General features: G+C 39.4%; 1 long non-coding RNA gene across 1 annotated transcript; it reads left to right on the top strand.

Annotated features, from left to right (window-relative positions):
- Positions 1 to 935: 935 nt before the first annotated feature.
- Positions 936 to 17,172, top strand: LOC117212654. Its single transcript, XR_004488508.1, has 3 exons — positions 936 to 947; positions 5,308 to 5,312; positions 17,025 to 17,172. It is a non-coding gene; the product is annotated as an uncharacterized LOC117212654 (long non-coding RNA).
- The last annotated feature ends 10,613 nt before the right edge of the window (positions 17,173 to 27,785 follow it).

Here is a 27,785-nt window from a genome sequence, read left to right as displayed (position 1 = left end):
CCATCTAAACTTCAGGTTAAATCACAACGACAACATAAAGACACAGTTATAGAAAGCAGATAAATTCTTTTTATACCTCATAAGACTATGTTACTCGAAAGATTCGCACAGATCAATAAAACTTCACTGCTACAAAACACTAACTAGACTAACCATTCTAATGTATGGTCGTTAAATCTGTTTCAACGTAAGTGTCGACACTACGGAAAAATTAAGAATCATTGAAAGAAAATACATCGCAGCATGTTTAGGAATATATATGTCGGAGATGAAAGGACATCGAAGCATCCCCTTTGGAACTTCGGGATAATCCCCTAACACCTAGATTCTATCATAGGCGTAATTAAACAATTGTCGTCCTTCGATTCGATTGTATTTGTTTGAGATTTGTGATAATGAGCTTGGGCTCGAGGCGACAGCCAGTCGCCGAACGTAGCCGCGGTCATGGGATGAACGCTTTGTCTAACAAAGGTACGGAGTATTTCTATAGCTCTCCTTAAAAGAAATATTTGTAGCGGCACGCGACAGTAAACATTCCAACGGTTTCTGTCCCGTGGCTCGCCACACGCAGATCCTATTCTTCGGGTATGATGGTTACCAGATGCCGACGCATTACCACAGTACGTGATCAGCTAGCCCGAGGGCCGTTATAAACACTAAGATCTAGTTACCTAAAGTCCTTCAAACAGACAAACAGTCTTTGTCCCAACTACGGGAAGATAGGAGAGACCTATTTTTCAACGAACGGTGTCTCCCACTACCAACTTTCCCTCGAGGGCGGCTAGCATCTTTTTCTAACCACCGATATGGAGATTGACCAATTAGCAGCAATGCCAATTTCCCTCGCCTTCTGAACGAAGGCTATCCTCGACGAATCCGATGATCTCGTGTCCTTAGACATCATAGCTTTCCTCCGCAGCATCATCGCGACAGAACGTCATTCTCTCGTGAGGTCGTATTAGCGAGTTACTTAGTGTCTGTACGCTCGGTGGATATTCCACGTTTTAACAAAGAGTCCGACCAAGATATTGTGAACATGGTCATCCATCATCCCGTTGACCGCGGATTCGTTATTGAACCTAGGTTCATTGTCACTAGTTTCTCGAGTACCTAATTACCACGGTTACTTGTCTAATTCTATAATAATCGTATTTGCACTAGTCGATGTCTTCTCTACTGCATAACGACAACGTATAATCCGAACGAAGATTCGTTTCACGCCCCTAACTCTAATTCTAATGTAAACCCGACATATATATTGCCAGAATCGAAATTTACCAAATATAGCAAATCACAAGCTATACGAAGAGCCCAAATTAATCCACATCGATTCTTCATTCTTAAATTAGTCAGACTACTGGTCAAAGATACACAAAATAATCATAAACTTCATCGTCGCCCACAATCTATAGTCAAACCCGTTATACCATAAACACGTTCAAAAAACAGGTTATTTTCCCCCGGAATCCTTCATCTGCTTAGATAGCGTAAAATTAATCCAAAACAATAATAACTTAGCATTAATCTATCACTACAGCAGAAATGGAATAATAAAAAATACTGTACGGTAGCGACATAGACCATAAGGATAGCAATATAAGACTTATGTATAAATTGTCAACCGTAGATTTAAGTGAGACACTCAAAGACAATAAAGATAAATATTGGTGGCTAACCACAGTAGAGAATTAAATTCTAGGAATAAGAGAACCATATGTTTAGATAGTAAATGAACCAAAGGTTCAAAAGAATCTTTCTGAAGCAAAGACCACAAAAGAACAATGCAAATGTCACGTAAACTTGAGGGTTGGATGATAAAATAAAATAGCTGAGTCGTAACACAACTATTAATTTTGTTTTCATTAACCTTTATTATGAATTCAGCAATCACAATGGAATACACACTGAATTAGTATACATAAATCACAATTCACTCCAATCACGTTATGTAAAACCTAGTTACACTGATACGTTAAGTACGCGATTGTTATAAGGGTAGACACCGGTAAAGATATGTTGACTATTCTAAGGATATGGAATAACTGAAGTTTTACTGACGATACTGTGTCTGAGGAAAGCTAGGGATGGGTGTGTCTAAGGACACGGGACTATCGGACATGTTGATGATAATTTTGGTTAAGGAAGTGAGGGTAGTAGACATCGTCTCCGATTGGATAATAAGACGGTTGGTGGACCAGGAAGGGTTTTAGCCACCCTCGTGAGAAAGTTGCTAACGGAACATACCAGACGTGAGGAAAACCTACTTTCCGTCTTAACCCGTAGTAAACAATAAACGTAAAAGGAAATCTAAGACAAGAGATACTCGCTTGACCTGAAGGACCTTAACTATGAAAATTCCAAGACCCCTGGTGGGTACTTAGGACTACTGAGGGCACGCGCCAAGGATGTGCAGACATCTGGGCGCCACCCTGCCCGCGGTGTGTGGCCTGGTCTCTGATGTGAATTGACGTTATACAAACACAGTTAAATTCAGAAAATGTTCCCTGCAATTGTGTAATCATATATACGTAATTATATATCTCATACGTTTATTCTCTTTCTTCCCCCTCCTAAAATGTCAGCGATCCATAGTACAATATCGGGCCTCCCTATACTAGTTTGTAAGTTCATAGTCTAAGGAATGGTTACATTGTAAGTCAATAAATGGTAGTATGAAGTGCAACGTTTATGTGAGCACCTATACTACGCCTACATTACGCAAACATTAAAAACTTCCCACAAGCTGAGACCCTCAACTCATAAATCAAATTCTTTTTATTTCTGATTCATTGTAGTAAATGAAATCATTTACCAACATATTTGTCACACTTTTCTCATTCAAATGAGACCAAACACGATATAATTTGGAGCATATTTGCTTACTGAGTAAATGATAATTAAATACATATCAATAAGTAAATCTAACATCACAAATATATTAGTAAAAGTTTAATTTTGGAAAAGTTAGAAATAAAAAAGTTTTACTTTTGATTCAGCACTTAGATACATTGTCTCCGCGCTAACTGCCACTGGATTATATTACACCACTCGATCGCGGCGGGCCGTCGAGTTTCGGGTGTTCTTGTGTTTTCTTCCAGTTTTTTGTTTATTCTATTGTTTATTTGTCTTTGTCATTGTACATTTTATTGGCATAAGTACACATATGGTAGAAAAAAGGTTGAGAAATATCCGAATCAGAAGTACGTATCGAGCGAGGTATCATAAAGACCACGTGCTATATTACAAAAACAAACACTTGATATTCAATCAATTTCAATTCTTTAAACACTTTCCGTCCCAAAATATCCCGAAGTTCTTGTTGGACTCAACGGGTATAACATCGTATATACTTTGCATATTTACTGCATAGACCTCCGCAGTTTATTTAATTTTTTATAATCATTGTAACAAAAGTTAGTGTTATAATTTCATTTTATTGCAGCATAAGTCAAGTTTTTGTGTGTGCAATAAAATATTGTTATACTACTATCACCAGGAATGATGCGTAAAAGTACACTTACAAGAAAAAATAAAAATTTATTTCACAGTCATACTTAAATGTGGCATAAAATGTAATATCTGAAAGAAAATTTCAGAAACATTGATTTCCAGAATTATTTCATTACTTTCCACATATAGTTGTCAATATCCACAGTTGGCTGAATCCCACATATAGACTGTAATAAAAGAAAAACAAGACAATACGATAAAATGTTGTAAGAAACAAGAAATTCTGATAGTGAAATAAATAAAAAAACAGAAAAAGATAAAACAGATAATAGGAAACTATAACGGAACAAAGAAAGCTCAAGAAAGTAGACAGTTACAACTAAAATGGCAGAGGAAAGAAACACAAAAGGAAAATTAGAAAAACACATCATAAACAGCAAAATGGCAACAAAAGACAAAGAATAGATAACAAGTATAAACAAAGGAAATATAGTTGTGAACACAGGGAATAAAGGCATGAAATTTGAAATCCTGAAAAAGATAGATATGTTTAGGGAAATGAGAAATATGAAAGACAAATTAAAGAAGATAAGAAAGGCAAATAATATATTTAGTTACACCTAATACGAGATGTTAAGCTAGAGAGAAATAACAGGAGATAAGGAATTAAAATGGATAGAAAAAAGAAGAAAACTTGAAAGTACAAGATAAGATAGATGAATTCGAAGGGATGACGATAAATTAAAAGTGATAAATGAAGCGGGATATATTCAAGAGATAAAAACAAAACACCATTAATAGCTGTAACAGTTATACTTTCAGACCAGAAGAATAAGATGAGAGTATAAGTAAATGAAAAGATATGGAACATTTAAGGACATTAGATATAGCATTGCAAAGAAAGGACAAGATCATACATGATCTATCACAAACGCTATCATACTTTGAGAAAAATATATCTTTTATCTTTCTTAAAATCCTTTTTAAGAAGGAAAAATGATTTGAAACAAGAACAAAAGAAACTTTCAATCATTTTCCTTGCCTTAAATCGCAGTGTAAAAATAAAGATGAAAATTTGGGGAAATTAGGATTACATCAACATGGATTTTAGCAACAGGTTTGGAACCATGCAGGATCTTAAACCTACTACAGAATTTATCATTAATACTTTTGCGACATATATTCCTGAAGATGGATTTCTAATATCTTCTTTGGAATTTTGTAAATTTCTACCAGAATAAAAATAAGAGTAATAAATTTCCGCTAATATACCGAAGGGAAATGTTATAAATACGACATCAAATAATACAAACTGTGTTTACCGAGCGGTTATACGTATGATTTAGGTGTTTACGCCGGAAAAAACATGAGCCTTTTTATAAATGGACACATGTTTAGAACAAGAGCAGTTCTAATTTTGATTATTGATTGATTATTATTATATGACTTATGATATTATTGATTATATTATATGATTGATTTCAGATATAAGAACTATATCAGGGTTTCTGTTTTGATTCTTATGTCTCGATCGCTTCTCGCATCGCGCTTGCTTTTTTTAATATCTGTGAGTTGATGATCCCGTTCGGCAGATTTCGGTTGTGTTGGTGCCGATGTTATGACCCGATTGGCAAGCTCCGGACGGCTGTTACTCTTCTACAGGTCATGTCTTTATCATAGCCAAAAATGACAGTCGATAATTGTTTACGCTTTCGCGTCCGTCTTTAACTTCTTGTACATTAGCCCTTTGTACATTAGTTCAAAAGTTTTAGATCTCGGTGTGTTCCGGAAAATTCAAAGGAACCAATGTACAGGAAGAGGAATACGCAAGGGTATAAATCGACGAGCCGCGCTCAGCTTACGTCATTGCGAATTATTTAGTCTTTGATAAATTAATCAATCATCTACGTTCGAAAAATTCGGAAGAGTTAATATGAATAATAAATAAGTTGAGTGCGTGTTCTTCATCCTTTTATAGTCGGCACTACTTCAACTTTAATAATTAGCACCGTGAGCTTCGTTCGATTCGCCGCTACTCTTCGCATCACGTTCCGCGCTAGGTTCATATTTATTCTCTTGCACAAGTTGCTACTTGCACTGATGGTTACTACGATACTGCGACGACGAGCGGTGGCGGCGGGGGGGGTATCGGACAGATGGAAGAAGTTCCTGGAAAAAGGAAGAAGGGTGGAGGAGGTGAAAATATCGGCATCGGCATCGGCAGCAATATCAATACCAATACCAATACTAATGCCGTCACTACTACCGGCTCGGGATATCTGGAGTCGATGGCGCAAATCAAACTCGGTACGATCGATATGACGACCGCCGACATTGGAACTGAAATTATGAGAGAGATGGAGGAGGTCGAGAGGATTGCCTCCATCTCGAAAAATCTTAAAGACAGCTGTATGCGTAGGTTGAAGTTAGCGTCCCGGAAGATGAGGGCGGCCGGCGCTAAGCTTCAGCAGCGTACGGTCGTCCCATCTTATCTCGGGACTGCGGACAGTCTTTAGCTTTCTCAACAGCAACAACAGTATCTCCACGATAGCGATAGAGAAACGGAGAGCGTGTGTGTGTGAGAGAGGAGGAGGAGGAAATAATAGAGAGAAAGGAGGAAATAATAGAGAGAGAAAGAAGGAAATAATAGAGAAAGAGGGAGGAGAACGCTCGTGTACGAGAGAGAATGCGTTTTCTCGAGAACGAGATCAGCCGTAACCAAGCGATGGCTGTGCGGCCGACTACTGCTACTACTACTATGGAGAGAGAAAGAAAGAGGGCTGAGGATAGGAGAGGAGGAGGGGGTTGGTCTGGCGGTGGTGGCCGAGCCGTTTCCTGTACCCGACGCGTCCTAGGATGCGGAAGACTTGGACGGTTCGGTCGCTATAGTTTGGACCGGAATCACTGTAAGCTAATTTATAGTATTATTCTAAATACAAAACAACAAGTAAGCATATCATTACTTATGACGAGCTAAAAGTTTATGTTTGTTTAATAAATCATTTAATGGAAATCTTACAAAGGGGTTTCAAAAATTACCTCTTATGCCGTAAAAGTTGCTACATCAGGTACAAAGAGTCTGCAGAGCTGCTTTCTGTCAAAAGCATAGAAAGTGCTAATGATCTAATTTCAATATTTAACTCGTCCATTACAATATTCTCAATATAAATACAATACAATAATCTCTACAATATAAATTTATACTTTGTAGGACTTTTCGTAATTGCATTTGAAGTGCCTTCTAAAATGCCTTCATTAAGTATCTCATTAAGTTATTACAAAGTTTCTAAAATGAATATATATTTTTAATTAAAATTAAATTAATTAAAAATTAGAGACATTCGTTGTTCTGTAATATTTTTTATACAATTTATTTTTAACACATAACAAAATAACTTTTTCACGGTAACTTAACTACAACTATTCACACTAGGTTCATTTGGCATCCGAGATACTGCCATGACTTATTTAATGACGAATAGATCGCGATACGCAAAAAGCTTAAGAAATAGAAATTATTTTAAATATAGTCATGTTCAGTATCACTTTATTCGTAAGAATCTCAACAATCTAACTAAGACAATGAAATCAAAAGTATAAAAGCTTTATTTTTCTTATTTTAGCGGCTCATCGATAATTACGTCACTGGCTTATCCATAACTTTGGGAAATATTTATAACGTAATGTGGATAACTCATATCGATAACTCGTGGCAAACTCCAGACAGTTGTTGGTCTTGTACAGACAGTTCTTTAAACTAGCAAAGAGCGCCGGCCGTTAATTTTTTAAACTTCCGCGTCTGCCTTTAACTTTCTATATAACAATCCTTTAAACGGTTTAAACGTTTGCGTATTCCGGAAAATTTAGAGGAATCAACGAAAAAGGAGCACGCAGGGTCATAAATCGGCGAGCCGTGCTCTGTTCGCGCCATTGCAAAGTATTCGGTCATTGACGAATCATCTGTCATCTGCGGTTGAACAATTAGAAAAGTTCTAAATGCCTATTTGCCTTCATTCCTTGTAATCCTTGACTAGATTTCATAGACACGCTCGGCATATCTGATTGTAATCATTTCTCGTGTATTGTTTCATTATTGAATTTTGTTTTAAATAAATTTTGACTATGAAATTGCGACGTCGTGAGTGTCGAGATCATTTCTCGCCGTTAACTCTCCGTTTGGCGTATCGTCGGAGCTCTGACGTGTCCGTCCACGAAAAAATTTCTAACATGCACTATAAAAAACATGCATTCTTTGAATAGAAAATAGTATAGTACCTGATTACTGTTTCCGAACGAGTGGCCTTTTTGCGCATGTAACACAAACACCAGACGATTGGTCCAAACACCTAGAGACAGCGCAGAGGTATTTGAACGCATCTCCCAGCAAAAGTACGAATGTTACTCCGTTCCAGCTGTTGTTTGGAACGCGGATGAGAATGCGGGATGATCCGCAGATCAGGCAGCTGATCGAAGACGAGTGGGTCGCGATGTTCCAGGAGAAGCGAGATCAGTTGCGCGTATCAGCAAAGAAACGGATCGAGGAGATTCAAGCTGAAAACAGGCGGACGTTTAACCAGAGACGTAATGAGGCGACAACATACAAGACGGGAGAACTAGTGGCAATCGAGAGGACGCAGGGCGGTTCTGAGCTAAAGCTGCAGTCGAAGTTCCTTGGGCCGTACCGCGTGGTGAAAGTTTTGGGGAATGACCGTTACATGGCACAAAGAGAAGGCGAACACGAAGGGCCGCGAACGACCTCCACGGCGGCTGATCACATGAAATGGTGGGACGCTGTTGTAACCTCAATGCACATCAGAGACCAGGCCACACACCGCGGGCAGGATGGCGCCCAGATGTCTGCACATCCTTGGCGCGTGCCCTCAGTAGTCCTAAGTACCCACCAGGGGTCTTGGAATTTTCATAGTTAAGGTCCTTCAGGCCAAGCGAGTATCTCTTGTCTTAGATTTCCTTTTACGTTTATTGTTTACTACGGGTTAACAGGGAAAGTAGGTTTTCCTCGCGTCTGCTATGTTGCGTTAGCAACTTTCTCACGAGGGCGGCTAAAACCCTTCCTGGTCCACCAACCGTCTTATTATCCAATCGGAGACGGTGTCTACTGCCCTCACTTCCTTAACCAAAATTGTCATCAACGAATCCGATAGTCCTGTGTCCTTAGACACACTCACCCCTAGCCTTTCTCAGACATAGTATCGCCAGAAAAACTCACTTATTCTGTATCCTTAGAATAGTCAATATATCTATACCGGTCTCTATCCTTATAACAATCGCGTACTTAACGTATTGTTGTAACTAAATCTTACATAACGTGGTTGGAGTGAGTTGTGATTTATGTTAATTCAGTGTGTGTTACATTGTGATTGCTGAATTAATAATAAAGTTTAATTAAAACAAAGTTAATAGTTGTGTTACGACTCAGCTATTTTATTTTCACCAATCAACCCCAAAAATTACGTGACACTGTCGTAGTCAACGACGCGAGTGAAACTAGCGAAGATGAGCACATCTGAGGGCAGATGTGATTGTCAGTACGGCCGAGTGTAGTATCGTGGACGAAGGGCATAGGAAGGGGAGGGGTGACGTGCGAATTATAAACAAGCGGTTGCTTGGTGGAGCATGTGCGTGGTGGGGCTGAGAAAAAAGATATAAGGTTAAGACAAAAGACAAGGGGTTGCTAAGGGACAATAAATGAATTAACAGCAATATGAATTGAGAGGCCAAAGAGTGTCCATGTATCCCGAAAAATCCCGAATTGAATTTTTAGACTTGAGCATTAAAAAAAATTAAAATTGCATCGGATTTGACAGGGACCAGTGTTGACACAGAGCAAACCTTGTGCTGTGCGCTGTATAAAGCAGCAAATGTCGAGTACAACGAGCTTCGATCTATCCATGTGTTTCGACCGATCGCGAGAAAGCATGTCAACGGGAGTCGTAAATTCCCGTTACGATTGGATAATCGACGCCACAAAATGATCGATCTCCTGATTTCTGTTCCGATAATAGGGGTGGTTGAATTGACTTTACACTGAATTAACAGATATAATTAATGTTTATTCCAACAACTTCTTAACTAGAAATGTACAATTAATGCGATTGATAGCTAGAGTAACAAGGTGTTGTACGGGACGCACGCTTGGATGTTGAAGGTTCAAAAAATGTATGAAGACTGACTTTCTGTAACGATGATGCAGTGGAGGACACTTGCGATGGGTGGGTCTAATGATGCGAGAAAAGCTGATTTGTTAAGACCAAGTTCTTGTTGGGAGAGTGAGGGAAGGACTTCTCTGGTAATTGGTTAATTTTCTGGATTGGTGTGGAAGGGTGGAGGAAGGGTGTTAACCGCCCCGGAGAGAAAGTTGCTAGTGTGAAACATCGTACATGAGAAAAACGAACTTCTCCTATCTTTCCGTAATAAACAATAACGTTTAGACGGTGACTTAGTGCAGATGTTTGGTTCGGTTTGAAGGATCTTAGAAATTCCTAATTTTCCTTAATTTTTAGGCTTGAGGAAATATAAATTCTAATTTCATCGGCTTTGACAAGGAAAAGGTTGACATAGTGGAAAACGACTGATGTGCGCTGTATAAAGTAACGAATAAGGAGCACAACGCGCATCGAATTGTCTATGTGTCGCGAATAGCAGCGGGGATTCCTTGAATTGAATTTTTAGCTTCGAGCATTAAAAATTCTGAGACGCCGGCTTCGTTGGAGGAAGCACTGCGGCAACGTTCCGAAGCAGAAGATCGTGCTAATGTAGGTAGTCGCGAACGAACTTAGCTACTGTCGCAATTGGAAGAAAATAAGGAAGAGTTGGCAGAAGTTTTGTAGAAGTATCGGGCAGCTGTGCGGCAAGTGTCGGAGGAACGGAGACGAGTGGTAAGGCACGTGGTGATTGGCAAAGTGGACCACGAGATGGTGTCCTCGTCAGATTCTTGCGGCCAGCAGAAGGACTTGGCGAACATCACGAGGAGGAAGAATCTGGATGGGATTGTCGAGGACACGATGAACGTGAGGACCTTCGAAAGAGGAGAGGTCATGGTCTTGAAAGATGGTAAGTTGTTAACGTCTTCCACGTACGAACCGAGCCTACGAAAATGTCACGATGCTGCCACGACGATCAAAGCCCCTGACAAGAGTGAGACGGATAAACAAACAACGGAGAGGAAGATAGAGGAAGAGCGAAAGAGGAGCAGTAGCATCGAGGACGAACAGGCTGCGGTGTTCCAAAAGGAACGAGATCAGTTCAGCGTGCAGAGGCAAAGAGACGGTTCGAGGAGATCCAAGCCCGAGACAAGTGGACGTATAACAAGAGACGCAAGATGACGACCTAGTGGCGATCGAGAGGACGCAGGGCGATCCCGGGCTAAAGCTGCATCCGAAGTTCCTTAACTAAAAGTCCTACGAAATGACCGGAACATAGGCAAGCGAGAGGGCGAGCACGAAGGGCCACGTACAACTTCCACGGCAGCCGATCACATGAAGTTGTGGAGTATTGACGATAGTGATGTAAGTGCGAGCAGCGATGATGAGCACATCTCATGGCAAATGGCAGATGTGATTGTCAGGAAAGACCGAATGTAATATCGTAAAGTAATTTAAATTAGAGATCGGTTGAAATTAGACAAAACCGTGTACGTCGTCCTTCTGTGGTTCGTTTACATTTAAGAGTGCCTATGTGACTAAAGTCACTTAGTTCTTACAGAGATATGAGAAAAACAACAAATAATGTTAGAGCAGAAGGACGGTTTGTCCTTGGAACAAAAGTGGGACGACCGAGAGGTCAGAGTATGCGAGTCGAAAAGTGTGTGTGTTGTGAGAGTCAGAGTTGATCGAGACATTGAGGAGTAGAGTTGAGAGAATTGATCGAGTTGCCAGTTGTTAGAGTTGCTAGAGAGAGAGACAGAGAGTGTTGGATTCGTTGTGACGAGAGTTGCCAAATAACCGTAAAGTTATTTGATATAAATACGAGTATCGCATTTAGTTTCAGTTAAATAAACATTGTTTTCTGTCCAATTTATATTTGTATATTTAATTCACTATTAATAAATTGTAAGTAATCGGAAAAAAATGTATATCTTAATTTCCACGATACTACAAGACGAAATATCTCAAACGGGAACGAAATCACAACGTTTCGTAGGTAAAATCCTCAAATTATTGCATTTTACGTTGTAACGGGCTTGTTCCGACTTTCAAACAGGCCTGCACAGCATTTGGTGTGCAAAATGCAGTGAAAGTAGCGTTTATCAGGTCTGTAAGTATGAAACCGGAATTTGCCTATAGATGGTCCTAGCTGATAATGTAATTATCACAAACCTGCGTCATTGATGTCACAAGTCTTCGTTGACATCTCACAAACATTTTCGACTCAGAACAATACAAGTTTCATACAACTGCATAGTTTGTAATAGCGTTGAACATGTCAAATTTTGTGCCTGAAAACTACGATTTGCGGACAGCATTGATTTTTTGTTACCATTTGCAGAAAATTGCTGCAGAATCGCATCGAATGCTTGTCGAAGCTTACGGCGAGCATGCTCTTGGTAAATCACAGTGCTTTGAGTGGTTTAAAAAATTCAGAAGTGGCAATTTTGACATGAGGAACGAAGAACGTGGAAGACCACCGAAAAAGTTTCAAGACAGCGAATTGCAAGCATTGTTGAATGAGGATGACGCTCAAATGCAACAACAACTCGCTGATCAATTAAACGTGACACGAGAAGCCGTCTCCATACGTTTGAAAGCCATGGGAAAGATCCAGAAGGTGGGAAAATGAGTTCCACATGAACTGAATAAAAGACAGCAGGAAAACACCGAATTGTGACTGGCAATGAAAAGTGGATATATTTTGAGAATCCTAAGCGTAAAAGATCATGGGTAGCTAAGGCGAACCACCGACATCGACTACAAGACCAAATCGCTATGGACGGAAGACAATGCTCTGTGTTTGATGGGATCAGAAGGGTGTGATCTATTATGAGCTGTTAAAACCTGGCGAAACCGTTAATACTGGGCGCTACCGACAACAAATGATCGATTTGAATCAAGCTTTGCGTGAGAAACGACCAGACTATCAAAAAAGGCAACACAAAGTAATTTTGCTTCATGATGATGCACCATCACATACAGCAAAACCGGTCATGGAAACGATTGAAGCGTTCAGTTGGGAAATACTTTCGCACGCGGCTTACTTGGCAGACTTGGCTCCGTCCGATTACTATTGATTTGCATCGATGGGACACGCACTTTCTGACCAGCACTTCACTTCTTACGAAAATGTACGAAAATGGCTCGATGACTGGTTTGCCTCAAAAGAGCGACAGTTTTTTTGGCGTGGCATCCACCAATTGCCAGACAGGTGGGAAAAATATATAGCTAGTGATGGGCAATACTTCGAATAAAATATTTTTAATCATTTTCATACAATAAACGTGTATTTTCTATACAAAATTCCGGTTTCATATTTACATACCTGGTAAACGTCGAGATATTTCAAACGGGAACGAAATCACAGTGTTTCACAGGCAAAATCATTGAATGATTGCATTATATCTTAATTTCCACGATACTACAAGTGGGGGCTCGTCCGGGATTGAATAAGACAGAGAACGACACCTTTTAACGGAGCTATTTGTGCTGGAGTAGAAAGGAAAAGAATAAAAATGGCAAATATTGAAGTCGTAGAGAATTTATTAGAGAAATTCAGCGGGGATGATCTGCTGAGTGTAAATCAGTGGGTAGAAGACTTTGAAGGAATGGCAGAAGTGTGGGGTTGGTCAGGCGCCCACGTGGTGGTCTATGCCAAGAAATTGCTCGCAGGCTCCGCTCAATCCTTCGTGCGACTAGAACGATGCACGAAGTCCTGGGCAAAGCAAAAAAGGCGCTGTAGAATGAATTTGGGAATGTAGTAAGTACTCAGCAACATGAGGATGATCTTGAGCAACTGGTTGGACTTAAGAAGCAATTGGAGAAAAAGTTAACTGATGCTTACGAAGAGGTCGAGGAACAATGTCAGGTTGTTGGACAATGGAAACGATCCGTGCAAAAACTGAATGGCGAGATGCACAACTTGTGACTACTGTTGGAAGAGCAGACAGCTAGGAATAATCTTCTGGAAAAGAAACAGCGCAAATTCGATTCAGAAACCCAGAATTTAATGAACGATCTACGGTAAGAGAAAGCGCTACGTAAAAGATTAGCTAGAGAACAAGAAATCGCGATCGCGAAGTAGTTTGCCATAGAACAGAACCTTAGTGACGCAAGATTGCAAATCGAATTGAAGGAAGAAAGATTGTGGGAGATCCAATAAACTGAGATTCATCAGGGTACGAAATCGAAAATGATCTGTCGTGTCATTACGGTCTGACTGGTAACTCACAGAATGCAACTAACACTTTGAATACAAATTATAACGCTATAAATTCTTGTTCTCTTTTATTTTTCTGTTGTCAAACCTCCTGTTATCAAGGAAGAAAGAGAGAGAGAGGGAGAGAGAGAGTGGGCGTCTATCAAAGGGTGAGTTCGAACGGTCGACGGCGAAACAGAAGAAGTACGATACGGAAGCATCGGATCGTGCTTAAAACTGAAAGAGACGAAGCATGGAGTAAGTATGGACAAGTTACGAAGGTCTAAAGCGGGGATCATAGATAGGCAAATCAGATGGGATTACTTCGTCCTCGTTATACTTGTTAAACCGCCGTCAGTCTTCGCGTTCATTTTTTCTTAATCCCTAACCTGTTTCTTTTCTAACGATCTCTTCTCTCGTTTCTTTGTTCGCTACTATATACATATGTCGGAGATGAAAGAACACCGGAGCCTTTGGAATTTTGGATAATCCCGCAACATTGTAACCTAGAATCTACTATAGCTGTAATTAAACAATTGTAGTTATTCAATCCGATTGTAATTGTTCGCGAGTTGTAATAATGAGCTTGGGCTCGAGGCGACAGCCAGTCGCCGAACGTGGCCGTGGTCACGGAATGAACGCTTTGTCTAACAAAGGTAATGGAGTAATTCTATAGCTCTCCTTAAAAGAAATATTTCTGGCGGCACGCGACAGTAAACATTCCAACGGTTTCTGTCCCCTGGCTTGCCACACGCAGACCCTATTCTTCGAGCAAGATGATTGCCAGATGTCGATGCGTCTCCGCAGTACATGTTCAGCTAGCCTGAGGGCCAGTCATAAATCTTAGGATTTAGTTGACTAAAGTCCTTCAAACAGACAAACAGTCTTTGTCTCAACTACGGGAAGATAGCAGAGACCTATTTTTCAACGAACGGCGTCTCCCACTAGCAACTTTCCCTCCAGGGCGGCTAGCATCTTTTTCTAACCACCAATATGGAGATTGACCAATTAGCAGCAACGCCAAATTCCCTCACCTTCTGAACGAAGGCTATCCTCGACGAATTCGATGATCTCGTGTCCTCAAACACACTCCATCATAGCTTTCCTCTGCAGCATCATCGCGACGGAGAGTCATTCTCTCGTGAGGTCGTATTAACGAGTTACTTAGTGTCTGTACGCTCGGTGGATATTCCACGTTTTCGCAAAGAGTCCGACTTAGATTTTTGTGAGCACGTACATCTATCATCCCGTTGACCGCGGATTCGTTATTGAACCTAAGACCAACATCACTAGTATCGCGAGTGTCCAACCGCCGCTGTTGATTGTCGAGTCGGTAGTATCCATACTCGTATTAACAGACCGTACCTTCGTTATAACACGACGATGGCCAATTCCAATGAAAATTTATCAAACGCCCACAACCTTATTCCTGACCCTTCTCCGACACATATATAGCAACGGTTTAAAGGCTGAGGGATTTTGTTTTCCGATTCCGACGGAATTACACAAAGAGAGATAACCTTTGAAAGATTCAATCGGAGGACAGGACACGCGTTCGCTAGGAGGGAACTCGACGGATCTCTAATCTAACTTTCGTGCTGTTTGTGCAATGTGTCTATCTACGAATTGTTTAATCTGTTTTTCTCGTCTCTCGCTTGTTGTATAATTTCTCATTATTCGCAGACTCTCGTTCGCTCACCTTCGTTCTCTCTTCCTAACATTCTCTCGTTCGTACGCGCGAGCGTATCCACACATGCTTACGCTTGTTTCTTGCTTACACTTGTTTCAATTTCGTTCTTTTTTTTTTTTATTTCTTTTGTTTCGTTAGATTGACCAAGTCGAAATTCGGGACGTCGGACAGACCATTTACCGATTCATTCCATCTTTTCTTTTTCTCTTATCGATTTCTTAAAACTCGCGTCGTGTCCCTTCTCTCCGATCTACGTACCCCTTCGTTGTTACGAATTCGTGGCTCACAAGCTGAATAGCTGAGAGCGAGTTACAGTAGAGAGACGCAGGGATAAACGGTTTGTTTCTTCGCTTTCCTAAGCTTAGTGATTTATTGCTTAAGCGTCTTAAAGTCGAGATTTTTCCCTTTGGTTCTATGGTATTCGTATTATATAAAAATCTAAGGTATAAGTTAAAAACCACGGTAGACCCGACACGATTGATTGGAGTCGATCGATTGCTGGATGACGCTTTGTCCAGTCGTCGCTTCCTTACATCCCTTCATATTCTTTTATCTTGCTTTTTTTATTGTATCGTGTGTTACGTTTGTTTTATCTTAATCGCGAGATCGGCACGCCAACAGCATCGGTCGACACCCCTCGGCGCATACGGCTGATCTTTTATAAAAATATCTGCATGATTTGTCTTTTGGCCTCGAGTCTGATAATAAATATAATAACCGAAGGAAGAAGTCGTCGCAGTGGCGGAAAATGGATTAAGACACGTGGATCTTTCAGTTCCGTGGTTCACGATAGTCGAGTAAACAGTTGCTCTGGAACGCGGAATCGTTGAATTTCTGAAGGTCTGTTTTCGCCTTGCCGCCGAATTTCGAATCGTTCTCGAGTAACTTTTTGTTATAACATACCTACCTAACTAGCTAATTGTTGAATTTCGTTTATAATAACTTTTTTTCTGTTAAATTTACTTTATATAATCTTCACGAATGTGCACGTGTTTATCGATATCTCTTATTTATCATTTATACAGCACGATTACTCGATGGTCGCTGGTCCGCGCTGCGAGTAACGCGTTTACAGTTTCTTTTTACGTTTTCGACTTATTAATTTTCACTGTTAAGCGCAAACTACAAAAATAATGAATCTTTTCTTTCGCTCCTTTTTTTCTCTTTTTAGGAGTTTATCGTCGATAAAGGAGTTTAACGTCAATTAAATGGCGGAAGGTGCAAATCACGAGCTTGTTCCACATGCGTCAACTCGTTCGTGTCTTCCGTAATCAGTCCTTTTTGGACGATACAACACACAAAATATTGGTTGTTTACGCTACAAACTGTCATTGATGATCACATGGTGGTCCGCGTATGCCGGAATTCGTGTTTCATTACTGAAGCTTTTGACACTACTGTGACGGCAGCGCTATCTATTAATTCAAGCCGAGAGAGACACTACATTACCCTACAGACTGGACGAGAGGATACCTCCGACTTGTTAACGGTACCAGCTAGTTTTCTTTCTCGTTTAAAGATTTTTTTTGTCTTTTTTTATCGTTTACTTTAAGAAATTTTTTTACAGATAAGAATTCATCCCCTTTTCCTGTCATACTGTTTTTCCCTTGCTCTGTTCATTAAAACGATCGTTAACTACGTTTAGCAATTTCTGCGCTCTGCTTTTATGTTTCATCAAGCCGCAAGCGGCATGATTTTTGTGGCGTCAGCCAGTCCTCATCCGCTAATGCTTTAGCATTATCACCTAATCCGTAATGTTTTAGTAAAACAAACATCTTTGCTTCTTCTGAATTTAAAATTACTCCTCTTGGAGGTGTCCTGTAACGTGGCGGTGTTGGTGTAATTTCTCCAAATACATTTTCATCATTCATATTTGGAGGAATGTTTTGCTGACGCAATGGACTAAATTCAGGCACATATTCAAAAGTAGTATCAAGATCTTTTTTGTGTTGAATATTTAAATCTTGTGGCCGAATGGACTGTAATCTTTGCAAACAATTAAAATAAAATAGTTGAATTAAAATAAAAACAGTTACAATAAAATATCATATTTGTTTTCTATATAATATAGAGTAATAACTAACATACCTCTGCAAAGGTAATTCGCTTACATTCTTACTACTTTTTGAACAAGTTAGCATTATTACATCTTCATCTTCATTTACAAATAATTGTTTATCTTTTGTTTCATCTTCTATATTCAAATTCATTCCCTCATTATGTTTATTTTGTGAAACATATATATTTGGAGAAGTAGGTAATAGTTCGTTCAGATTGCAAGTCAAGGTGAGCGAAATTAAACAACTCCGAACACCTTCTGAATGATTTGTCTCTAAACTTAGTGCACAAGGTTTTGAAAGTTCATTTGGATCTTTTATGACATTGTTGTTACAGTTGACATTATTGCACATTGTAGTATCAAATGTAACTATCGGTATCTTATGAACATTTAAAGGAGACTTATTACTATTATTTTCATTTACAAGTTTGGAAAGACTTAAACAGTCCTTGTTATCTGGTTCATTTTCTATAAGAATATTATCTGAGTTACCATTCCAATAATCTTCTGTGTTAAAATATTTTGCCAAGTTTTTTATTTCTAGTACTATTGACAGCGTTATCATACTGTAAGTATAGTCATCTATTTGAAAATTAATGCATGCATTAATCATGCATCGTAATCGTATCGATTTTAAACAAAATGTAATATCTTACTATATATTGAAACATTAAATCCTGATTCTATCAATCTGAAAAATAAATTTTTATCATCTTTCATAGCAGCAATGCAAAGTGGTGTAACATCATCATTTAGAGAATTCAATAGTGCTGATGGACATGCTTCATATATAGTTTCAAACATATCTTTAATTATTGCAGCTGCCAATCCAAAAACATGCCTACAAACCAACGGAAATAACGTATTTACTGATATAACAATATTATATATGTCGGAGATGAAAGAACACCGGAGCCCTTGGAATTTTGGATAATCCCGCAACATTGTAACCTAGAGTCTACTATAGCTGTAATTGAACAATTGTAGTTATTCAATCCGATTGTAATTGTTCGAGAGTTGTGATAATGAGCTTGGGCTCGAGGCGACAGTCAGTCGCCGAACGTAGCCGCGCTCACGGGATGAACGCTTTGTCTAACAAAGGCATGGAATAATTCTATAGCTCTCCTTAAAAAGAAAATAGTTGTAACACTCGACAGTAAACATTCCAACGGCCTCTGTCCCGTAGCTCGCCACACGCAGACCCTATTCTTCGAGTAAGATGATTGCCAGATGTCGATACGTCTTCGCAGTTGTCGTGTAAAATTAAGGTAAAAATAAGGAACTTGTTAATTTCCGAAAAGGAGATTAAGTTCTTTTTATTTTTTACTCAATTTATACAATTTTTTCGGTTCGCGATGATACACTTTCGATACTTAGATTAGTTAAGAATTTTTTTATTAGACTGACTGGATGATTTTGAAGGGAGCATTTATATTCTTCCATTCGTTGGAGTGGGAGAAGGTTTTGTTTATACTTAGTGTAAAATTCGGAGAACGGCTGGAGTGATCGAATGCCACTCAGGCGGCTGAGAACGGGTGCTGACCGGACGGTCACACGCGATAAGGCGTTCGGAATTTCGGTTTGTTATATACAGTTGCTCGAATTTCGTCTGTGACACAGTACATGTTCAGCTAGCTCGAGGGCCCGTTATAAATCTTAAGATTTAATCAACTAAAGTCCTTCAAACAGACAAACAGTCTTTGTCCCAACTACTTGAGGAAAATAGAGGAGACCTATTTTTCCACGAACGACGTCTCCCACTAGCAACCTTCCCTCGAGGGCGGCTAGCATCCTTTTCTAACTACCGATATGGAGATTGACCAATTAGCAGCAACGTCAATTTCCCTTACTTTCCGAACGTAGGCTATTCCCGACGAATCCGATGATCTCGTGTCCTTAGACACACCCCATCAAAGTTTTCCTCTGAGGTATCACCGGGACGGAAAGTCATTCTCTCTTGCGATCTCATCGACAAAAAGATTAACGCCTTACGGTCAGTGAATATTAACAAAGAATCCGACTTAGATTTTGCGAGTGCGTACGACTACCATCCCGTTGTCCGCGGATTCGTTATCGAATCTAAGACCATTGTCGCGAGTGTGTGGTCATTGTGAGTTTGTGTCAACTCTGTAACATTTTTGTGTGTGTCAATAAAAGTAACTTCAGTGTAAGAAAATGGATAGCTTCAGTGAAGAATTCTTACCTGTCCCAAGCCCCCGCCACGAGGACGACTCGGGCCCAGATTCGGACTTTGACTCGACATATTCTAATATTTATATTCTTCCTTGTTGCAATTTTGTAAACCGTCAAAGCGTTTACAACAGAAATTCCCAGAAGGAGTTGAATTTCAAGTTTTCTGTACCATTTGATTCCTTTTCTAATTGTGGTGGCATAAGAAACCATTTAGTCGGAATAATCTATACCACACTTTCCTGCATTATATTCGACAACAGCCAGTGGTTTTAATGTTGCGAACAAACGAAACGAGAAATCATTCTTGAGACCACCACTTGAGCGACTCGCATTACTAAAATATCGATGGGAATACCTAACGTGGCCTGACGGAGATTTCAGTGAAAACACGCATGGCAGTCAACGTGTTAAACCAATATCATCCCTAAAACGGTAGTTGCTGCCACCAGAAATAGTTGTTAGCCTATTTCGGGTGGTTCAACTCTAGTTCGTTACTCCCAAACAAAGGCGAATACTTAAGACTACTGAATGGAATAAATTCAAAAAGTTGACTCGCCTACAAAAAGCGCGCTACTATTTTGAATATCCCAAACGGTCGTGTTCTTGATATGAAAATTCGTTAATATATACGTGTAAATAGCGTTGACTACTGTATTAGTACGACTGGCAAATAAATTCCACGTTTTGCCTTACCTGCTATGGGCAAGAGTACTATCGCGGGAAGGATTAGAGTTGCTTTCGAAAAATAAATATACTCAATATTTTCTTAAATTGGTAGTTATTTGATTCTTATTAGTTATATGCTTTTAACAAATGCTGATATTTATTTACTATTCTACATTAAATGAAGTTTATGGAATATGATTGTTCGTCGTTGTTGTAACCTACGGTCGGTGCAGCCCTTGAAAATGGGTGCAACTCTTCGGGTCAAAGAATATTCTCGCGCCCAAATATGGCAATGTTCGAAGGTGAAAATTTAATTTCACTTTGATCTCGTAATCTTGCTAGTTCTTTACGTAGTCTCCCTTCCTCTCTTTTAATTTCGGCGGCTAGCAGTCGTTTCAACCAACGAAACGAATACAAACGAAAGGTTATTTATAACAGTATTCTTTACGGGAACCGATGTGGCTTCACAAATCTTGCTCAAAGATGAGCAGACAGTTAACCGTTAACAGTGGAAGGAGAATTGCGCAAAACTTGTAGACGTCTTCAGTTATTGAAGATACCGTAATCCGTTGTGATTTTACAACCGCAGCAGGGTCAAAGAATACAACAGCAAACGGTTCGTTTATATATTTTCTCTTTATAAATATCCAATATTATTAATTTCCTTATACGGAAATTAGAATGAATATTTCGAATGGATTATTTTATTTAAATAACAATGTTCGACCGTTCGCGAAGAGACGCGATCCCGAAGAAGCGCGCCAACGGGAGTCGTAAATTCCCGTTATGATTGACTAATCGACGCCACGAATCGTTCGATCCCTTATTTCTTTTGGGATAATAAGGGTAGTTAAATTGAAGATAACGCTGGTATTAACAGGTTATTATATATATTTGCACGATCCAACAACTTCGGTGTAATACAAAATGAATGTTTGATACAAGATGACTACGAATGAGTACGACCTGAGACTCTGTTCGTGTTGTCGCGTATGATAATGTATTTGTCGACTGACTGTATTCGACTTGTTGACTTCTTGAGGATGCTTGAACTGCTTGTGATGATAGACTGACTTGAGTTGATGGACTAGAATCTTGAGTTGATGTACTGACCCACTTGAGAGACTAGAATTGCTGGACTGACTATTCGCTCTTATGTTTTTCCGGAGGAAAGCTTGGTGTGGGTGTGTCCTTTGAACGAAGAACGCGGATTCGTTGTTCACACTTTTCGTCAAGGAAGTGAGGGTAACCATCCGCGATTCCGATTGGATATGACCCATGCTAATAAAAAAGGATATGAGGAAGTCTCCCACCAACGTAGATGGGGGGGGGGTGACTTCGTTCCTGGGGAAAACCAGTCTTTCTCGGTAGACATGTGCTTGGTTTTCCCATTCGGTGATTACCCGCTTTCTCCGTGATTTTTAAGACCCTAATAAACTCAAGGACTTTTCCGAAACCCGGACATAAACCGAAAATACTTCTAGACAAACAGTTTGACTGACAAACATGTGGAAACAATGATTCTAAAAGTTGATGTTTTATGGTGGGTCCTTGAGTTTATTGAGGGTCGGGAGGAATGTAGGTGGGCCGCTGGCTGCCAGGTAGCGTCGGCTGGAGTGCAGATGTTCCATGCAACGTAACACTCAGCTACTCCTTTTTTTATCATTAATTTTACGTGACAGTAGCACAGTAATATTTTCTTCTTCAAAAAACTGTTTCACAACCCGAGCCGTGTGCTTCGGATCATTATCATTTTGAAAAATAAAATCATCACTCATATTGTTGCGTGCAAAAGGTAACATTGTGTTCTTGAGTATGTTCATGTATTAAAAACGGCCCGTAATTCCATTGATACGACATATCGGCCGCCTCGAGAAAAGCACGCCCACACCATAACGTTCCGACCACCATGTTTAAGAGTTTTTAAAACGCACTGTGTTTTCAAACTTTCGCCAATTCGACGTTTAACATACCGTATCCCGTCAGAGGAGACGCGATTGAATTTCGATTCGTCTGAAAACAATACCTTTGTCAATCTTCGCTTGTCCAATGCTTATGAGCTTTAGCGAATGCAAGTCGTCTTTTTCGATTCTTAAAACTCAGCAGTGGTTTCTTTTGGGGTTTTCGTCCTTTTAAGTTAAGGTCTCCGCAGCAATACTATTTGCACTACGAAAACGATCCTTTTCGCTCAATCGATGAATCCGTTTTTCGGTTGATCACAATACATGCCTGCCTTTAAAAATTTATATCAAGCTTGTGTACAAGCCCTTTCTGACCTGTTCACTGTATTTGCTATTTCGGTGAAGATTTTACTTTGTTTTCGCAGCTTTAACTCCTACATCGTTTGTATTTGACAACTGACGGTCTGAGGTTACGAAGGTCAAACATACAGGTATGTTATTTCAAAGAGACAAACCGGATAGAAGAATAATATGCGTATAAGATGCTTGTAAACCGGTTTACAAATCATCGTCTTAAACTTTTGTCCGCTACTGTAATTGTTGTTAGTTTGTATTGTAACGGTGGTTGCTTGAACGTGTCCCTGACTAATTTGACTATGTAAATGGTGTTTAATATCGTTTCTTATTATCACTGCGACCCCTCCGTGTGCTTTTCCTGAGGGGTATTTGATATTATAGATGGTGTAATATGGTATTTTCATGTAGCTTCTTTTTGTGGAATGTGTTTCTGAAACAAGTAATATGTCAATATTATTGTTATACAAAAATGTTTTAGTTTCGAGTGCCAGTTGCAGTAGACCATTGGAGTTCCAAGCTGCTATTTTCAGCGTGTCCATTTGTATTTTTTACTTAAGTAGTTTGTAAGTAGTTGTAACTTGTTGTGTTTGCTCTCTGAGTACTGCATTTTGCTCACTTATCATTTTTGTTAGCATTTCGATGTTTTTGATGGACTGCTTGAGCAGTTCCTCGATTTCTGTAGCGTCGTTATTGTTGTTGTTTTGGTTGTTTAAGGGTGATGTTTGGTTAGTTACTTATGCATAACTTCGGCTACCAAAGGTGTTGATGTTTCTATGGTTAGTGTTCGATACATTTTGTACATTTGGTGTTGACTCTGATTCTGCAATTTCTTGTTGTTAGGGATAGTTGCTGTATGTTCTGCTTCGAAGCGATGGAAACAGTTTTCGTTGCAGTTGTTTTCTGACTTCGTAGCCTTTATAGCTCGCTGAGTGGTTTCCATTACAGTTATACCATTGCAGTATGCCCTTCTCATAACGGGGTAGCGGGATTTTTTTAATGTCAACGGTTTCTTTGTTATTAGCTTTGGCTTTAAGTTCTATTAGAAACAGTGGCAATGGCTGTTTCGTATCATATTTGGTTATATTATTTATTGTTCTTGCTTGGTGTCCGACTTTTGCCAATTTCTCAGATATATTTTTTGTTTGTCCTTGGGTGTAGCCCTCTAATTACCATTTTGTAGCTTTTTTTTGTTTTGAGCTGGTATGTATGATACCTAACGTTTTTCTCCTTTAAAGCTTGCGTCACTTTTCTAAAGATTTCTGGAGTTTTTTTTTTTTATTTATTTATTTGAATTTTACAATTTGTCCAGTAGGACATTTGGTAAAATGTTGTAGCTGTATACTAGTATAACATGTGGGTGGCTACCCCCAGCGGGGTACCATCATCGTGTTTGTTGGGTTATGTCCTTTGTGAGATCCGTTGGGTGTTTCCTTTTTAATCTTCTTTTTATGCTTAATGTGTCGACCGTTTCCGCCGCCAGCCGGTTTGGTTGCGTTGCTATTCTTACTCCGTATCTTCTTGCAGTTTTGTTAATCTCCTCCTTGACCGTTGGTATTCCCAGGTCTTTCCGAATGTCCTCGTTTTTAACGTACCATGGCGCGTCTACTATTGTTCTGAGTATTTTAGATTGCGTTGCCTCTATTTTGGTTATATGGCTCATTGCTGCTGTTCCCCATAGTGCTATTTCATACATCCAGATTGGTTTTATGACCATTTTATATATTTTTAGTTTGTTTTCTATGCTTAGTTTGGATTTTCGACTTGTTAGCCAGTACATTTGTCTCCTTGCCATCTGTATTTTGTCTATTGTTGCTTTAATATGCTGTTTCCATGTGAGTCGTGTATCTAAGTGGAGTCTTAGGTATTTGACTTGCCTTGTTTGTATTATGTGTGTGACGTTTAGTACAATGTTTGGTGGTTTCTGTTTTCGCAGTGTGAATGTAATGTGTTTGCATTTTTCGGGGTTTGCTTTAATTTGTTTTGCTTGGAGCCACTTTTCTATTTTTGTGATATGTTCTTGTAATAATGTAACTGCTGTTGCAGGTTTAGTGTGCCTGGCTAGTACAGCTGTGTCATCCGCGAATGTCAGTATTTTGCTATCGTTAGTTGTTGGTATGTTGGCCGTGTATAACGTGTATAAAATTGATCCTAGGACGTTTCCTTGCGGAACCCCTGCCTTGATGTCTTTGACTTCAGAGTATGTGTCTTTGATTTTTACTCAGAAGGTTCTGCTGCTTAAGTATGATTTGATTAATTGGTATATTTGCTCCGGGAACTGTTTTCTGATTGATTGAAGTAGGCTAGTGTGGTTTATTTTATCGAATGCTTTTTCGATGTCCATAAAGAGTGCCGTGCAATATTGTTTTGTTTCCAGCGCCTGTAAGATTTCATTGACGAGTCTGTGCATTTGTTCTATTGTGGAGTGTTTGTTTCTGAATCCGAATTGGTGATCCGGTATTAGTTGATTCTTCTCTATTATAGGTTTTATGCGGTCGTAAATTACATTCTCTAGTATCTTAGAGAACACAGGAAGTAATGAGATTGGTCTGTAGGATTTGGTTTCGTGTGGGTCCTTGCCTGGTTTGGGTATCATTATGATTTGTGCCAGTTTCCAAGCTTTTGGAAAGTATTGTATTCTTAGTATTGCATTTACTATTATTGTGAATTGTCTTATCGCTTCTGGCGGAAGGTTTTTCAAGAGTTTGCCGTTAATAGGTCGATTCCTGGTGCTTTATTATTTTATGTTTTCTCAATTATGTTTCTGATTTCTTGTGCTGTCGCTTTGGGTATGATGTAGTGATTGTCAGTTGGTGTACTAGTAGTTAGCGCATCCTCGTCCGTATGCTGTATTGTGGTTGCTGTTGTTGATGTTATGTGGGGTGAATGTGTTGCATAGGTGGTTGGAAAATCCTTCAGCTTGCTCTTCGTTGCTTCTTGCCCATGTGTTGTCTGCTCTTCTGATTGCTGGTACCATTTTTGTTGTCTTCTTTATTTTTTTTGTGGCTTTCCATTGGGAGTAGTTGTAGTTCTCGTGAGCAGATAGTGACTCGACGAACTTTGTGAACTCGTTGTTGTTGTGCTCTTTTATTTTGTTTTTTATTTCTTTTGTGAGTTTGTTTAGGTGTTTTTTGTTTTCTTTTGTTCTGTGTTTTTGCCATTTTGCTTTCGCTTTTCTTTTTTCTCTAATTTTTTCGAGGATGTCTAGTGGAACTGTTTTTGTTTGTCTGTTGGTTGTTTCAGGTATAGTGGTTGCCTTTGCTGCTTCTTGGATAGTTTCTGTGAGTGTTGTTACTGCTTGTTCGATGTGTTCAGGTGTTCAATGGGATGTTACAATTGATTTTGTTCTCTATTATTTCTTTGAATATTTGCCATTTGGTGGTTTTATTGCATAGCTTCTCTGTGCTGCTGTAAAGTATTGGTTTGTTCTTGTATATAATTATTATGGGCGTATGGTCGGGGGTAAGCTCGAGGCTGGGTGCTATGTTTAGTTTATTTGCGTTTAGTCCTTTCGTAACTGCAAAATCTAGTAGGTCAGGTATTTTGCTCAGGTCTGTCGGCCAGTAAGTCGGTCTTCCTGTGGATAATATATTGAGGTTACTATTTCTAATGTATTTTTCCAAGGTTCTGCCTCGAGGTGTGGTGATTCTTGATCCCCATAGTGTGTGCTTTGAGTTATAGTCTTCCGCTGCAATATATTTGTCACCTAAGTGTCGGAAGTAGTCTTCCTATATTTGCGATGTAATTTTGTGTCGCGGCGGTACGTATACTGCTGACAACTGCAGTTGGTTGCTGTTAGTCTGTACGGTAACGGTGGTTGCTTGTATATGTTCCTTACTGACCTGGCTGTGTAAGTGATGTTTAATGTCGTTTTTTATTACTACTGCCGTCCCTCCGTGTGCTTTCCCTGAAGGGTGCTTGGTGTCGTATATGGTGTAGTGCGGTATTTTTATATAGCTTTTTATTGTGAGGTGTGTTTCTGAGACGAGTAGTATATCGATGTTGTTGCTATACAGGAATGTTTTAGTTTCTAGGGCCCTTTGTTGTAGACCGTTTGAGTTCCAGGCTGCTATTTTAAGCGTGTCTATTTTTATTTTTTGCTCATCATGTTAGTAAGTAATTGTAACATGACTGTTATCTGCTGTGTTTGCTGTCTGAGGAGTTCGTTTTGTTCGCTTATCATTTTTGTGAGAATTTTGGTGTTTTTTATGGAATGTTTTATTAACTCTTTGATTTGTGTAGCGTCGTTGCTGTGGTTGTTCTGTTCATGATTGTCTAAGGGTGACGACCGGTTGACTACTTGCGCATAGCTTCGGTTTCTAGCGGTGTTGATGTTAGTGTGGTTATTGTTCCTTGCGTGCTGTGTATTTGGTGTTGACGTAGGTTCTGTGTTGTCCTGTTGCGTGTGGAAATTGTTATGTGTCCTGTTACGAAGCGGCGGAAAAAGTTTACCTTGAAGTTGCTTTCTTACTAGACAGCCTTTGTAACTCGCTGGGTGATTTCCACCGCAATTGTAACATTTTACGTCATTTATTTTTCCCGTGTGTGGGCAGTTCGCTGTTAGGTGCTTTTCTGCGCATTTGACACACGCCGGATTCCTGTTGCAGTAATTTTTAGTATGTCCATATTGTTGACACCTGATGCATTGTGGTATGTCTTTTTTGTGCCTGGGTGGCTCGACTGTGGTTAGTGTGTTTAAGATTTTTTTAATATCGAAAATTTTCTTGTTGTTATTTTTAGGTTCTAATTCTATTAAGAATAGCGGTAGTGGTTGCTTCGTATCGTACCTTGTAATATTGTTTATAGTTCTTGTTTGGTGGCCCATCTTTGCTAATTCGTCACTTAGTTTTTTTGTGTTAATTTTTGGGTGCAGTCCTCTTATAACTACTTTGTAGCTTCTTTCCGTTTTGAGCTGGTACGCGTGGTATATGGCATTTTTCCTCTTAATTCTTTTATAACTTTTCTGTAATTTTCTGGTGTGTTTGTTTGGATTTTTACCTGTTCTAATTTTGTTTGTTTTATTGTGTAACTATCGTTTCCAACAATATTGTTAAGTTGATCAATAAGCGGGTCTATTATTTGCGCCTCAACAAATATTGGTGGAGGT

Source organism: Bombus bifarius, unplaced genomic scaffold (assembly GCF_011952205.1).
Source record: "Bombus bifarius isolate JDL3187 unplaced genomic scaffold, Bbif_JDL3187 scf7180000008335, whole genome shotgun sequence".
NCBI classification, from domain to species: domain Eukaryota; kingdom Metazoa; phylum Arthropoda; class Insecta; order Hymenoptera; family Apidae; genus Bombus; species Bombus bifarius.
This window is presented reverse-complemented; position numbering and strand designations above follow the sequence as displayed.